General features: G+C 35.1%; 1 protein-coding gene across 1 annotated transcript in view; it reads right to left on the reverse strand.

The window, feature by feature from the left end:
• The window catches only part of LOC150101115 (heparan sulfate glucosamine 3-O-sulfotransferase 1-like), a 117,371-nt gene that overhangs the window by 42,409 nt on the left and 59,465 nt on the right, over positions 1 to 15,497 (reverse strand). The window contains exon 2 of the mRNA XM_090401996.1: positions 3,852 to 4,002. The gene's annotated coding sequence lies outside the window, so the exon portion shown is untranslated. The remainder of the gene's footprint in view (positions 1 to 3,851; positions 4,003 to 15,497) is intronic.

A 15,497-nucleotide genomic window follows, 5' to 3' on the forward strand; every position in this document is an offset into this window, starting at 1 on the left:
TTCAGTCCTTTTATGATCAAATAGAGTATATTTTATTGTTTCGTAAATTTCACTTCAGCTTCCATTAATCGTTGCTTATCGTTTTTATTTTATTATCCAAATTTCACTTCCATATAGTAGCATTGGTAAACTAGTGTATTACAGTATAAACTTTTAATCGACTCTTTCTTTGTACCACATTGGGTTTAAGCTCAGATTTTATTACACTTGCTATTTTTAGCTATTTTCTAATTTTCATATTTGTATCCTTTTCATCTTAAACACGAAATATGCTTCCTAAATAAGTAAAAGAATTTATTATTTTATTTCTAGTTGGATTTTGGCCTTTAAATGGCATTGCTTTTTATTTTTATTTTTTATTTTTGATTTTTACCGATGAGATATTCATTCCAAAATCTTTGGCTGTTTCTTTTAGGTTTAGAATAACTTTTCGAAGATTGTCTTCAGGATTTGTAATTATCACCTGGTCATCAGGAACACGTGATGTGATTAAATTCACATTGGAGGATAGTTTATTATTGTGATATTTTTTTCCCATTCCATTTTATTATTATTCCATTTAAATATTATTAAACAGAGTAGCAGACAGGATGCTATCCATGTTTAACTCCTTGGTTTATTTTTCTCTCCAAGATGATAGTACAGAGTTCAATCGTATATTTCATTATTCTCATATACACTGCTTGGAAAGAAATCAATAGACAACCCCATGGATAAGATGCATCGTGCGATGTAACGAGTCACGTGTTTGTAGCCGGTATAAATTGGAGAAATATGATGCTCCCAAGTCAGTGCAACTGTGTTCGGTGAAATGGCTGCGAGAAGGCGAACTGAAGAAGTTTAAAAGCGGCATTGTGATAGGATTTAATGTTGCAGGCATATCTGTTCGGCAAATTGGGCCATCCCAGGTCAACAATCAGTGACACCACACTGAGATGGAAGCGCAATGAGTCAGCTGCAAGTGCTACCCGCAGTAGACGGCCCACCCCATTCACCGAACGTGACCGAAGGATAAAGGGTAACGTCGACACGTTGAATGCGGAGTTTCAGGTATCGACTGAAACAAGAATCTGCACAAAAACATTCAGAACAGAGGCTTACAAAATGGGTTTCCATGATAAGACCACAGTATACTAGCTTCAAATTGCACGAACCAACATGCAGTATCGTTTTCAGTAGTGTACAGTGGAACGTGGATGTTTTGAAAGCTGCGTTATGGAGTGATGAATCACGCTACACCTCTCCCGAGCAGATGGACTGGCGTAAGTGTGGCTGCTGTTCGGTGAACGTCTCTTACAGAGCGCTTAACTCTATAAAATTCGAAGGTGGTGGTGTGATAGTATGGTCCTGTTTTTCCTGGTTTGCCCTCGGACCTCTGTTTATGATGCCACAAGCATTGAACTTCGAGAGGTATCCGAATATTCTGGACAGTGCTTCCTACTTTGTGGCGTTTCTACGGAACTGACCATTGTCTCTTTCAGCAAGCCAACACTGTGTCATAAGGCTGCTGCTGTAACTGCGTGCTTTGTGGACATGAACATTGCTAGATTTCACTGACCTCCACAGTACACTGATCTCAACCCTATTGTACATCTGTGGGATGAACTGGAGCGTCGGGTGAGGTTAAGGGACGTCTCTCATTACATGCCTACAGGAAGAATGGTCCAAAACTCCCACTGACTGCTATCGTACGCTTCTGGAAAGTATGTTCCGTAGGATTGCTGCAGTCATCACAGTGAAAGGAGGTCTCACATCTTATTAACGTGGGTGACATGACTGTTTGTTCCTCAAACCATGGTGTCCGCTAACTTCTTTCCAAGCAGTGTATGCATATAATATCTTTTTGAATGTGATTTGGTATTTATCTTTCTCGTGATATGTTAAATAAAATATTTCTTTTTGCCCTATCGAATGCTTTTTCAAAATCAGTAAATATGATGGATATTTATAAGATTGTAATGCTTTCTTATTTCTATTGTTAATTTTAGACAGAAAGCTGAATCTGTTCATTAACGTCCTTTTCTAAAGCATTCTATGTTTCAAGAATAAAGACTTCGGAATGTCTTGCAAGTTTCTTTACTTATTTATTTTTAATATTCCGCTATATATATTGTAACAGGAAATCAGAATGCTTATATCTGTCTAATTTTATTGTATTCTTTATTATCCCTTTTTGAAATAGATTTGACTATTGCTTCTTTTAATTCTTTTAGTGGCTTTTCTTTTGATAAACTTTATTTAAAAATAATAAACGTCTCTCTCTCTCTCTAAGTCTTATTCGTGCACATTCATATAATTCCGATATTAAATTATCTTCGGGTGATTTTCCTTTTTTTTTTTTATTTCTTTCAAACTCGTTTCTAATTCTTTCACCGATTTTTAACTTTTATTTAAAAAATATAAATATTATACTGCATTCATAACACTATTTTCCTGTCATGTTTAACACATACACATCACTCAAAATTTGTGAAGTGCCCTGATTTTTTAACTTAACATTTATAAAATACTGACTCTGTCTAAAACTTATTCACTCTTGAGCAGTGAAACAGTTTGGTTATGTAGAGTAAATAATAACCTCTAACATATACATGTAACTTAATGTAATCAATAAGGAAACTGATAAAAAAAAAGTCGGGTTTAGAGTAGGATCATAACAAACACTTAACGCGTGGTAAAGGTTAAGTGTTGAGAAACTTCAGGTGTTGGATGTTGTAAGTCATCATTTAAGTACACACGGCCCTCTTGGGGTCAATACTTGCACGTGTTTAACTTCCATTAAAACAAGAGAGAGAGAGAGAGAGAGAGAAGTGGCGGATGAATCTGGTTACTTAGCACAAAGGAACAATAAGTCACGAATGAAAACCAGTGTTTCGACATCTGAAATCCAGAAACGTTGACTTATATGCGAAATACAGAATCGTAATGTCACCGAAATAATAATTACCTGGAAATTATGGTTGACCCTCAGTCAACATATAATCAGGGATATGTCTATGTGCGATGGTCGATACCGTACTATCCTCGGTGTAGTATCAGCCATCGCACATTGTTATACAGGTGGCATTTCTATCAAGGTGAAACAGATCCTTTTAGTTGTAAGGTGGGTGATATAATAATTTTATTTAACTTATTTTTTTTTTGTAACTCAATAGGAAGTTATTCAGAATGGCAAGCTTACAATTTTTACCGCTATCTCCTCTTCCCCACCGTCAACTCAGTTCAGAAAGAATTTTGATATATGTTAATAAAATAAACCAAATACAGTTTGGGATTTTGATTATAGTTAATAACAGTTTGTTTAAGTCTGATTTAAACATTTTTAATTTTTGAAGGCGCCTCTGTCTCAAGGGTGCCAAATTTTTGATTGATATATGTTCGAGATTACAAGTGATATGTTAATAACTATGCAATATCGCGGTACGTATTAGTATGTTTCAGTTGGTTAGACCGACGACATGCATTTCTACTGGTAGCATTTTCTTTTTTCGAGCAGGATAGTCGGGAATTTGTTTCGTTTTTTTTTTTTCTGCTTTGTGTGTGTATATGTGTAAAAAAATTATTAAATATTACGTGTATTAATATTTTCCCAATATATTAATGCTATATAATAATAAATTATAATTATACCGAACTCATTTTTCTTGGATATTTTTGACATTTTACCATCTGTCAGTAAAGAACTTATGGTGATAGTTCATTGAACGTTAAGTTCACAAGCAAGGAGCTCACATAACAAAAGCTCAGGAAAGTAAAACAGATTTTTACTAACGAATGCTTGTGCTGGTTATTCTCGTAAACATTCAAACTATATTTATAATACATATATACATAAAATTCAAAATACATACCTTTGATACTTTACTGAAATTTGTTTTGTTATTTTTACACCAGAAAGCAGTTTTCCATTTTCTATTTGTACGTTTCAACTTCTTTGTGCTCATGCAGTTAAATACCACCAATAAATTCCGCAACATTGGTCGAGAGAGTCATCATCGTCTGCTAAAAAAAAAAAAAAAAAAAAAATTCACGATACTACATAACACACACTTTATCGTGCGAATCGCTCGGCACTTAATCAGTAACTAAATCCGTCTTCTAAAACGCACATTGACTTCCTTAATTTTAATAAATTATTGTAACTTTAAAATATTGTTAATATAGTAATATTTCAAACAGTAGAGGAAGTCATAAATACGTCCTTGTTTTATTCCTTTCAGAAAGGAATAAAACAAGGACGTAAACTATGAGAAATTGTGACTCAGAGATATTTTAGTACGTATTCCGCCAGTGAGCGGGACCACGAACTAAGGTATCTTTGAGTACACGTTCAGTACTGTTGCCATTATTCAGCTTATAATGGAATTTCCTCGTGGTGACGCCTGCGTCTCACCGTTCAGGGCTAGTGCTGACGAATCTTCAAGCCACAAATCTCTGTGATAGACGGAATAAAACAGAAAATCTCATTTTCTACTATACCTCATATATGCAGTAATTTGAACGAATCCAGACATATAAATACTGTAAATACAGTAAATATATTAACGATACTACAAAATTGCCAAAAGAACAACTTTATTATATTTTCAGAAAATATAAATATGCATTTTAAAATTGGATGTCTCAGACGGGATTTCGGGAAGGAACATCATCAAAAAAAAAAAAAGTCCTTAGGGACTTTTTTTTTTTTTCATGTTGAGCAAGCTCTAACAAATTAGGAACAATTTATCGATTTTTTTAAAAATATGGTTGTAAAATTATGGAATTTTAAGCTGGGGAGGGATCTATCGTACTAGAATGAAACCTTTAGTTTCGACTCAAAGTAATTTAGTTCATCACTAGAAATAAACATAAGGTTATTGCAATATGCAGTAACCATACCATAATAAGCATATTATCTCTTGAATATTTATGCATTTATATGCTACTATTATCACTGCAAAATGATAACGAATACATAAGTATTACGATGTTTCTTTAGTCGACAACAAGGCATAAAATATCCATTTCTCAAATCACATGAAGAAACAATGCATACGAACTTACTATAACAAAATTATTCACTAGCATACCTTTATCAGTAAAATATGAAACCGGTCCAAGCAAAAGAATCGGAACAAATAATTATATATTCTTCGACAGAAATAAAGAGAAATTTGTCTAAAAATTCGAATAGATTGGTAAAAGTGTTCAAGAATGTTCTAATGTGTAAAATTCGCTTAGTATTGTTTAACTTTTTTCTTTCTAAAATTAAACTGCATCAACTTTGTATAGTGCAACTTTTTTTTTGCCTGTAGTATGTTGCACTTATTTTCTGTGTATTGGTAGAGGAGTATACTTATGATTTCTTAAAAGTTTGTATTATCATATTAAATTTAGAATAAAATGATTTTATTAATTGATGTTGATTGAGAATGCTAAATATGAAATGTGGGATATGAGGATGTTTCAAAAATAAAGTAACCATCACCTTTATATAAACGATGTATTCTATACATAGATTGACTTTAATACACATCACTTTATCACATACTCACCAAAAATGTTTATTCATCTGTTCCAACATGGCACCAGATATCTATCCTGGCGCAGTGGAAATCAGTATCAGGTACAACAGCTCCTGCACATTACACGTCGATTGCAAATCGCTTGCCAGATGATGCTGCCGACTCATTTTCCCAAATATGTGAAAATTACTGGCGTAAGATGAGGACTGGCGTAACCAGAGCTTTTCGGTTATAGTTCTGTAACCACTAGCTTGTGCATTGATTACAGAACTACAACTTTTCAGCTGTAGTTCTGTAACCAAAAGACGTTGTCGTGCAGCAATCCAGAGCATTTGGAAAGAATGGCAAGCCATTACTACTGAATTACAATAATCGTACGTTCGCATTCATTCTAGTTAAAAAAACACAGCAAGAAGCTGATCTCATGACCATCGTTGCTGATGATTGCTCTGATATATTTTTTTCCCTTTTTTTTCAGGAGAAGTCATTAACTTTTTTTTTCTTTCTCGGTTCTGGTATCACATGGTACATCCAAGTTTCGTCTCCTATAACAATGTATGAACTGTGAACCTCACTCCTTTCCCTTAGTAACACATCATGTACACGTGAAAAAAAAAAAAAAAAGAGAGATAGAGATAGATACATACAAAGAAATCTGTGAACACCTGCATAAAACCCTACACAAACATGAACAATTCTGTGTACTACTCAGCGAGTTAAGTTCTTGGACAATGTAACTCTGCCATTAAAGAGTGGTATTAAACTAAACCTAAACCGCGTTTGAGTTTACTCGGACGCAGTTTAGGTTTAGTTTAATCCTGTCTAGGACGCGAAGAACCGTTATAAGAGCTTTTTAGCTGTATCAGACAACTAAAGCAGCGTATTATGTCTATTCATTACGTATTTTTTGAGACGAAAATTTAAAACTGCAGCAGCTCCATACATACATTTCTACGAACTGGCGAAAAATTTCTGACAACGCGGTACTACCCTTACCTTTAAGAAATTGAATTATGCTGTGCACCTCTGCGTATTGATCATGTATTTGTCGTATCAGTATTTGTTGTACGATCGCAAACAGCGTCTTATAACTAACGCTGCATGCGATGTGCGACGCCCGTGTGAGGGGCTAGCTTGAGGCCCTATGAGTAAACAGACGACTCATACAGTCTCTTGATCTATTTCCATCCCGCGCACGATGCTTCTTCACATGCGGTATGCTATTACCCTATTGTTTGAAACAATTCTTCCGGTTTGATTTAGGAATTTCCCCTTTCTCACCAAAGAAAAAAATTTACCAAACGTTATATACTTCATGGCCGTAGTTACCTCACACATTCTTAACCAGCTCCCATCTAATATATATCTTCTATCGATGGTCTCTTAAGAGACCGTTAGGTTGTTCATAGAAAATAATTTGTGAATGATTCTTCTAGTTTCTAAATCTTCCCATATTTTGAAGAGCTCTCTGACCGTAGTATTTGTTCTCGCCTTAGTCCATTCAGCCATAGACTTGTGCCAAGTCCATTAATGTGTCAACAAAATTTAGTCTTGTTTTCACTGCTATTAATAGTGTAGGCTTCGTAATGTGCTTTCTATTCTTGTTCTTATAGCTCGTTTAAATATTTTCTTTCCGTATGTAACATTCCCAAGATTGGTAAAATTTTCCACAGCTGCAATCGACTGCATCAGTTTTCATCTTTTGCTTTTCATTATTTCGTTGTCTTATACTTAGTGTTAATCCCTATTTTTGGGAATCATTTAGCAATCCTATCGGTTAGTTCCTGATTTATTTTTACAACGCAAACTGTAAAAGTTATTTTGCACACTGAAAACTCGTTCGGATAGCCATATTTTTATTAGATCTAATGTACAACATAGAAAAATCCCTTCAGTAAGCTACTTTATTCCATAATACGACAAATCCATTATTGGATAACTTCTCAATTTGGGAACTACTTATGGATGCCATTTATACATATCAAAATCATTCACATAAGGAAATTAATGCTTTTAAATTGATATTAATTTGACCGAGCTATTTTCAATAGCTATTTGTTACTTTTATCGTGGATTTGACACATTATGGTACGTACCCACAACTTTTGTAAATGCAAACATTTTAAGTTATTGGCAGAGGAAGGAAGCTACATTGTTTGCTTTGCACTTTGACCTGAAAAGCCATGCTCTCGATGTAGGTCATGTGAACGACTATCGCAGTACTTTCAAGACAAGAGAAGTTAAGAAAAACACATAATAAGAACACTCATTAGACGTGAAGAGTTTTGTGTTTCTGGACCTATCTGTGTCTTTATTGTTAAGTGATAACCTCATCTAGTCTAGTAGGGTCATCGGATGCCGGAGGAATAATTGGTCTTTGTTATGTGCTCTCTTTAGGTTTGTCTTTTCGGGGAATCGCACGTCAGAATGAAAAACTGATGCTTCTGTGTCGCGTCCTTATGGCGGCAGAGACGGCGCCTCCTAGTGGAAGCTGCACTTTCGTCAAGTATCTCAAGTATAGGATAACGGAGTCGTCGATTATCCTTGGGATTTGTGACACTAGAAAGAGCCCACCGTCGTTTTTCTTACCATTTATATAAAGTACTTACTATATTAATTAATTATTACAAGAATGTCAAGAGGGACGGATTACGCATATGCCATACAGACGAATAATCAGAATGTCCCAGTTTTTTTTTTTTTTTAACCTCCTATTTGCATTCCTGACCTCCTCCAACACTTGATCATTCATGATCGCTACCTTGACCTCGAAAGTTAATTAATTGTATCATACTCTTGTCACATCTCGTTAAGCTAGAGAAACCCGAATATATTTAAATTCTACAATTAAGAAGACCAACACTATCGTATACCTTTTCTCCCATATCAGCTGCACTAATATTATATATTGATCTTTTTGAGTGTACATATTTGTAATATTACAAATAGATATTTGTAATTAATGCGATTTAATAAATCCCATTAATCCATCAGTTAATTTAGTCGCAATAGTAGTAACAGTTGCACTAATCTTCTTAAATGCTCTTTACCAGTTAATCTAGTTGTGGTAGTAGCAGTAGTAGAATGAATACCTTATGGAGGCATTTTTTTGTTGTACATTTCATAAAAACCACTCGGTTTGATTTTAATGAAATTTAGTACAGCGGATCCATATTAAAATGTATTCCAAAGACTTAATTTCCGTATGGAATGGATAATTTCATCTACCACTTCACATTTGCCCTTATGGTATACGAGTATAATAGTCGAATTTGGAAACTATTATTGCTATGACAACATGAGCATTGCATGAAAGGTTGTTCTGATTTACTGGTCCTTTTATGTCGACTTTTACTGCATAATGTAGTTATACTCACATTTCAGTAGTTATCATGCAAAAATTGTGCATGAACACAAAAATGCAATACATTTGTGTTCATGCAAAATTTATTTATCATGCAGCATGCGTATCTGATATAATCATCGGTGAATCGGATATAACGTCACGATTACTTTTTATCACTTAAACGAATAATTCAAGATCTTTCATTTCGAAGACACTCTTTACAATGTACAGAGATTAGACCTACTTTACATAATGACTGCATATGTTCTTGTTGAATGTGATAAAGAAAGAAAGAACATCTTCAAAAGTTGTGTGTTCCATTTATTGAACTCTTCCTTCTTTCTTGTATGGGAGTGATAAACAGGGATTTTTGTAGCCTGTTGTTGATGATGCAAAATGTCATCTTGCGTTTTTATCATTAACTTATTTTTGATTTTGATTGGTATTTCTTAAATATATGATTGATAATACTTCGTGATTTGATATGAATATATCTTAACATGTTTTATGTAGTGAGAATTACACTCATACCTTAATGTTTTACAACTCTTATTTTCACAAACCTCAATATACAGTTGATCAACCTTTCACGAGATTCCAGATTCCTTTCTTCTGGGTAGATTGTCAGTCTGTTCTGTTCCGCAGGACATTGGCAGTTAATTCATGTCAGAAATGGATCTCTCCCTCCATGTTCTGTCTCTTTTCAAAAATCCTCTATAAGGTCCATATTGAACTCCGGCTGATCATCGTTCGACTGCATTCCTATTTTCAAAAATGATGTTGCCAAAGTTCTGGTGGGATGAATCACCTGAAGACATTACTAAACATTCGTGCTACAGTGGAATACGAACATATGCTGGCTAAAGAATGGAGAAGCTAACTACTCGGCTAGCTAAGCAAACACGTCGCATTATCTTATTTATGCTCAACAGAGCGTTTGCACAGAATCTTTATATCCTAGGCGACATGGCATTGTCCAGAATATCAATATAAAGTTCGATGCGCATTTTACCAGATACTAAATAGGGGATCCTGGTCCATACCAAAAGCATTCCTCATCATAACACTACTATCATCTCAGTTAACAATAGTGTTAGATGACAGTAGTATTATGATAACACTACTGTCATCTCAGTTTACAGATTTTTATTTAATATCTGATCCAGACACGAAAGATCATATGACCTATAGCACATTAGTGCCGTGTGTGGGCAAGAACAGAAGAGAGGAGAGTTTGTTCACATTTTGCTTGAACAGCTGAGGGTCGTAATCTTCGGGGAAAGCAGAGTGGGGGAGACTGTTTCAAAGGACAGAAGTAGATGGAATGAAAGAGGAGGCAGTGAAGTTGGTTCAGTGAGTTTCAAGATGGACTGTAAAATGGTGTTGGTTAGCAGTGGCTCTTGTTTTAATGATTTTAGAGGAGAGTGGAAGAATTATAGTGGCCAATTCAGCAGAGCACTGTCCAAGAAAGTATCTATAGACGAGGCATAAAGCAGAAACTGAGCGTCTGTGAAAGAGGGGTCGAAGTGGGTTTGTTAGAGAGGGATCACTAATTAGCCGGATTGCCCTCTTCTGGATAGAATCGAGCAATCTTAGAGATGATTTCGATGCACCACCCCAAACACGGGAGCAATATTCCATGACTGGGAAGATTTGGGCTTTGTATAGAGTTAACATATGTGAAGGTATGAAATAGTGTCTTGTGCAAAAAATTACACCAAGTTTTTTGGCGGCTGCAGAATCTATAGTTGAAATATGGTTGTGCCAGGAAAGATATGAGGTCCAGTACAAGAAGAGAAATCTGATTGTGTTTGAATATCTCAGTTTTACTGAAGGTAAGAGAGAGGGATGCGAGCTTTTTTTTTTGCGAGATACTAGACAGAACTATTTTGGTGGCATTGAAGTTTACAAGGTTGTCATTGTCCCACTTGGATATAGCTAGGAGATCTGAGTGCAGGTCTCTGGTCTTGGTAGATCTTTAGGATTCTAATACTTGAGCACTACACGGTTTGTCGAATGAAAAGGAGGAATGGAGTGTACTGTCTTCCTTAAACTTTATTATGTTATGCCCCTATTAGGTTCGCTGCTTCACGAACTCAATTTGATCTATACAGCTTGAATTATGACCGCTTGCTCAGTATTGTACTGTAACACCTTTTTAATGAATAACAGCTTCCAATAGATACCTAACGATATAGGTATGGATCTGTCATCCTATGAATGGAGAAGGGTGCACCTGTATACATCACAGTACATTCCAGAACATCCCGCAATATTCGATTAGATTGAGATAATGTGAATGAGCCTGACATTCAATACAGGTGATATCCTCCCTGTGTTCCTTGAACCAATTCCTTACAGCGTGGACCCGGTTCATAAGTTTAGAAGACTGCGTCTCCATCTGGGAACATTTGCAATTTGGTAGAGCTATAGACCACACTGATCATACACTAGTGAGACTGCTGGCCGTCTTTAGGTTGTAGACATCCATTGTGCTGGTCGGAGGCTTGAAATGGCTTAAGAGTGCAATGTTTGTCGTCTTATTAGGATTTCCAAATTATCTAACCCTTGGTCCCCATGCAAGTACGAATTTACAGTAAGTTTACAAACTGTCTTAGATAGAATTATGATAAAAAATTATTTTGAATTATGGTTTTAGAGATCAGCAATGAGGATTTTCACTTATTATTGTACGTATCGATAAATGTAAAGGAAAGGAATTACTTCAGCTGCTCGATTGGGTCAGATTGCATCGGGTGTGCTATAGGGATGGTGACAAAGTTACATGCAGTTGTAGTAGCCCTGTGAGAATAGCAGGCGGTTACGAATATACTTTAGAATTAATTAATTGTTAATAAATTACAGCAACTGTAATAACCTAAACTTTTTTCGTAACAAAAAATCACTCTAAAGCATTAAACATCTCTTCAATAATTGCTAATCATTTAGCAACGTGTTCCAGATGTTGGTTATGGTTGCTGTTCTAAGAGTTTCGACTGTGAAATCTTAGACACGCTTCATTACTAACACCCGAAATGTGACCAGTGTGTGTGTGTGTGTGTGTGTTTTCGAGAGTGATAATCTGAATAACATTATCGACTACTTTTTTGTAACATATCTTATTATGATTTCCAATATCTGTTGCTTAACTGGACTACGCCTACATGCATCTGCAATTTCATTCAAGGCTAAGTATCGTTGTAATACAATCATTACGCTTTTAAATCAGATAACTGGAGATTTATGTGCCTCATGCAAAGTTGAATCGTTCTACTTTGTACTTTCTTCTTTTTTTTAAGCGAACTCTCTAAAAAATTTCATACCGCATCAACATCAATCGGTATTATACTTTTTTTTTTGTGATTTATGTGGAGTTATGAGTGATTTGAGAACACTCATTATTATCTATTATTTGCGTTAATATTGACTGTGCTTTAGACACTTATTTAATGGTTATAATAGATTTATTATATCCATTAAATATCATTATATCCGTCTCAATAGATTTATTAATATATAATAAAATAAAATTATACAAAAGAGTATAATACTATCAACAGCGTTCTGTGGGACAGAAGAAGCAGAGAGGAAACTGTTAACTTTTGAAATGAAATGCTTTAGGAAAATAAATAAAACTTAGAACTCACTGAACAGAACCTAAGGCTAATGCATTCTTTACCCAGTTAAAAAGCATCAGCTCCGTTGGTTTGGTCACATTGTGCGAATGGAGCCGGACAGATTTCCTCGCCTGATGTTTTTGTATTGGTATTTGTCTTTTGGAAAATTTTAATGCAGGATTTCACAATTGCTTGGCTGCTGATTGAGTGGCATACAGTGATAGCTTTTCTTTGTACCTTTGGTATCGGTTCAGCAGAGAATAAATCTAGATTCATTTGATCAGCACTTCATAGCGGGGTAGGCCAAACAGCGCTGTTCGAACCCGCTGGAGTCAATTTCGTGATAAATCTAGACGAGTGGGTAACGATTGTCATTCCTCATATTTCGTAATTTCTCTCTGAAGACTTCGATGGAGTCAAGTTCCTTCCTAATTTCTTCTTCTTCTTCTTTTTTTTTTTTTTTCATGTGATTCTGCGATTGATGTTATTTGTTCACCCTCTTAATTTTCCTAAGAAATCCAATATCTGTGATTTCTAGTCCAAATCAGCTACTTTATTCTGTTCTATTAAATGTATATAATTTCTCTTTTATTCCATATAAATTTATTCATTCAACTTGCTACCATACTAGCTTTGCTTACTCTGTTGTGTATTTCCATATTTACTTTGTAACCTTCACATAAAATTGTGCAGTTGAAATATTTTACTTGTTCTATAGGTTCTCTATTCAGGATGCAGCTGATGCGTGGTGTTCCTGCCTATTTTCACTTTTTTTTCTCTTTTTTTTAACGCCGATTTCCATATCAGATTTCTTACATTACTTATTGAAATTTAGTTGAGTCCCGAAAATTTGTACTAGATTTATTGAAGAATATAACATCATTTACCTACCTTGTTGACCTAACTAGCAGGCTGCCGTATGAATCACGCTGTGGGCATGTAATCCTCTTAAACAAGAGATGATGTAAGTCATCTCTATTTAAGGATATTCACAAAAGCAGGAGATGACTTGCATCATCCTGCTGAGACCACCTTCCTGCTTATCGGAGGACTGAAGTGGCTTGAAAATGTTCCATGTTTGATTTAAAAATCGAAGAAAAAATAAATAAAAACATAAGAAATGAATAAAATTAATAAAAATAAAAATCTTTGGCTCACCTACGATGCTGATGTATTATAGGCGTATAACCTTTCACCGGTGGGAGTCACATAAAGATTTGCATAAAATAAAAAGTTGAAGGTTATATAGCCGATTTTCCATATCACATTTCCTTCACAATGTGATCCATATAAACGATTAATAATAGTGGGTATAATATGTATCCACCATCTCTCTCTCTCTCTTGTGTCGTTTGATTTTAAGTAATCTCCTATTCCTGTGTATTCTTCTTTAATTCTAAGGTTACTAGTAACTTAAGTATAGGATACATACAGTATATTGCTCAGTATAATGATTTTTTTTGTACTGAGCAATATATAAAAATTAGCACCTTATCACATACCTCTTTTTTTTTTTTTTTTACAAAACTTAAATACTGATTATTGCTGTATTCTTTATGATTTCTTGCCTGTATTTGTCTTAATGTAAACCTGGCCTGAATCCAGCCTGTTCTTCTTCAAGTTTCACTTCAAAAAAAAAAAAAAATTGGAACACTTATTAAGATAATTCCGCTATAATTCTGACGTTCAGTTTTGTTTTCCTTTCTTTTTGGATATTACGAGAGGTCCACTCTACTTATCTCAAATTCGACCTTCTTACCAAACCTTTTGAACTACGTAATGTAACCACTGTAAAACCTTTTTCTACCTCCATATTTCAGCATTTTTGTTCGATACTATCTCCTTCAACTTCTTTTTTGAACATTTCAGGTTTCTGACAGGTTGTTCTGCCTTCTGTACTGGAAACTACTAATGACTACTCCTGGATTTGAATTTTTCTGAATTTATAATTTATCTCACAATAATCACCTAAGTTGAGTCGTCGTAGCTCAGTCAGTTTACACGAAGCCCTTTGGTTGGAAAGACCTGGGTTCGAATCTCGTCTGTTACGCGAGTAAACTTCATCACGGTTTTTCGAATGAAAGTGATTTAGCCGGTTTTATACAGTGGTGAGGGTTTTCATCCCTCAAAACAGGCAAACGGCCCCATGAACACACATATATCTACAGGAATACAGCAGAGGAATGGCAAGACGGCTGCATTAAATTGCCTAAAATCCCTAATTAGGGGAGTCAACACGCCTGAAGACGGACGAGACTTGGATGAATGGAACCATCTAAGACAGGGATTCTCAACCTATGATACGCGTACCACTGGTGGTACGTGAGCCACTGCCTTACTGGTACATCTAATATCTTGAATTAAATATAGTGGTACGCCACTGAAAAAGGTTGAGAACCCCTGATCTAAGACATCTTGGCATCCTTTTCTTGTTTTATTTTACCTACATCTGCTTTTACAACGCTCTTTCCTTGATTTCAATTTTTTTTTCAATAGTTTCCAGAAACGTTAGTCACATTCATGGGATTTTACCGACCAATTCATGATAATTGTCTTCTGTATTATTTTCGAATTCTTTCCATGAAATTTCTTTAGCTAACTGTAACACTTTGAAAATTTTTCTCTGTATTGTATTCTCTTAAGGGCACATACTGATATACTTGCCATGTTTCCAGTTTTTTGTTCTACCAAGAATATTCCCTTAACTTATTGAGTCCGCTATGCAGTTCTGATTATTTTGTGTGTCCTTGTAAGCAACATCACCACACGCTTCCCGATGCCGAATCAGTCCCTCAGTTTTGTTAATATTTGTTATTGTATCTTTAAGTTTTGGTTCTTGCTTTCAGGCTCTTTTATTTCTCCAATAATATTTGTATATTTGATTCTACAGTTCATGCTTCTAAGAGCTGCTCGACTTTGATTCTTTAAAAAACTTTTGTACGTATTTTTCTTTTCAGCATGATACTCGTATCTGTTCTGCTCAAAACTAAATGGTCATCTTTGTATTAGTGATACTAGTTATGTTAA

The sequence above is a fragment of the Typopeltis vanoorti genome, chromosome 12 (assembly GCF_054136105.1).
Source record: "Typopeltis vanoorti isolate ZY-2024b chromosome 12, IOZ_Tvanoo_1.0, whole genome shotgun sequence".
Classification (NCBI taxonomy): Eukaryota; Metazoa; Arthropoda; class Arachnida; order Uropygi; family Thelyphonidae; genus Typopeltis; species Typopeltis vanoorti.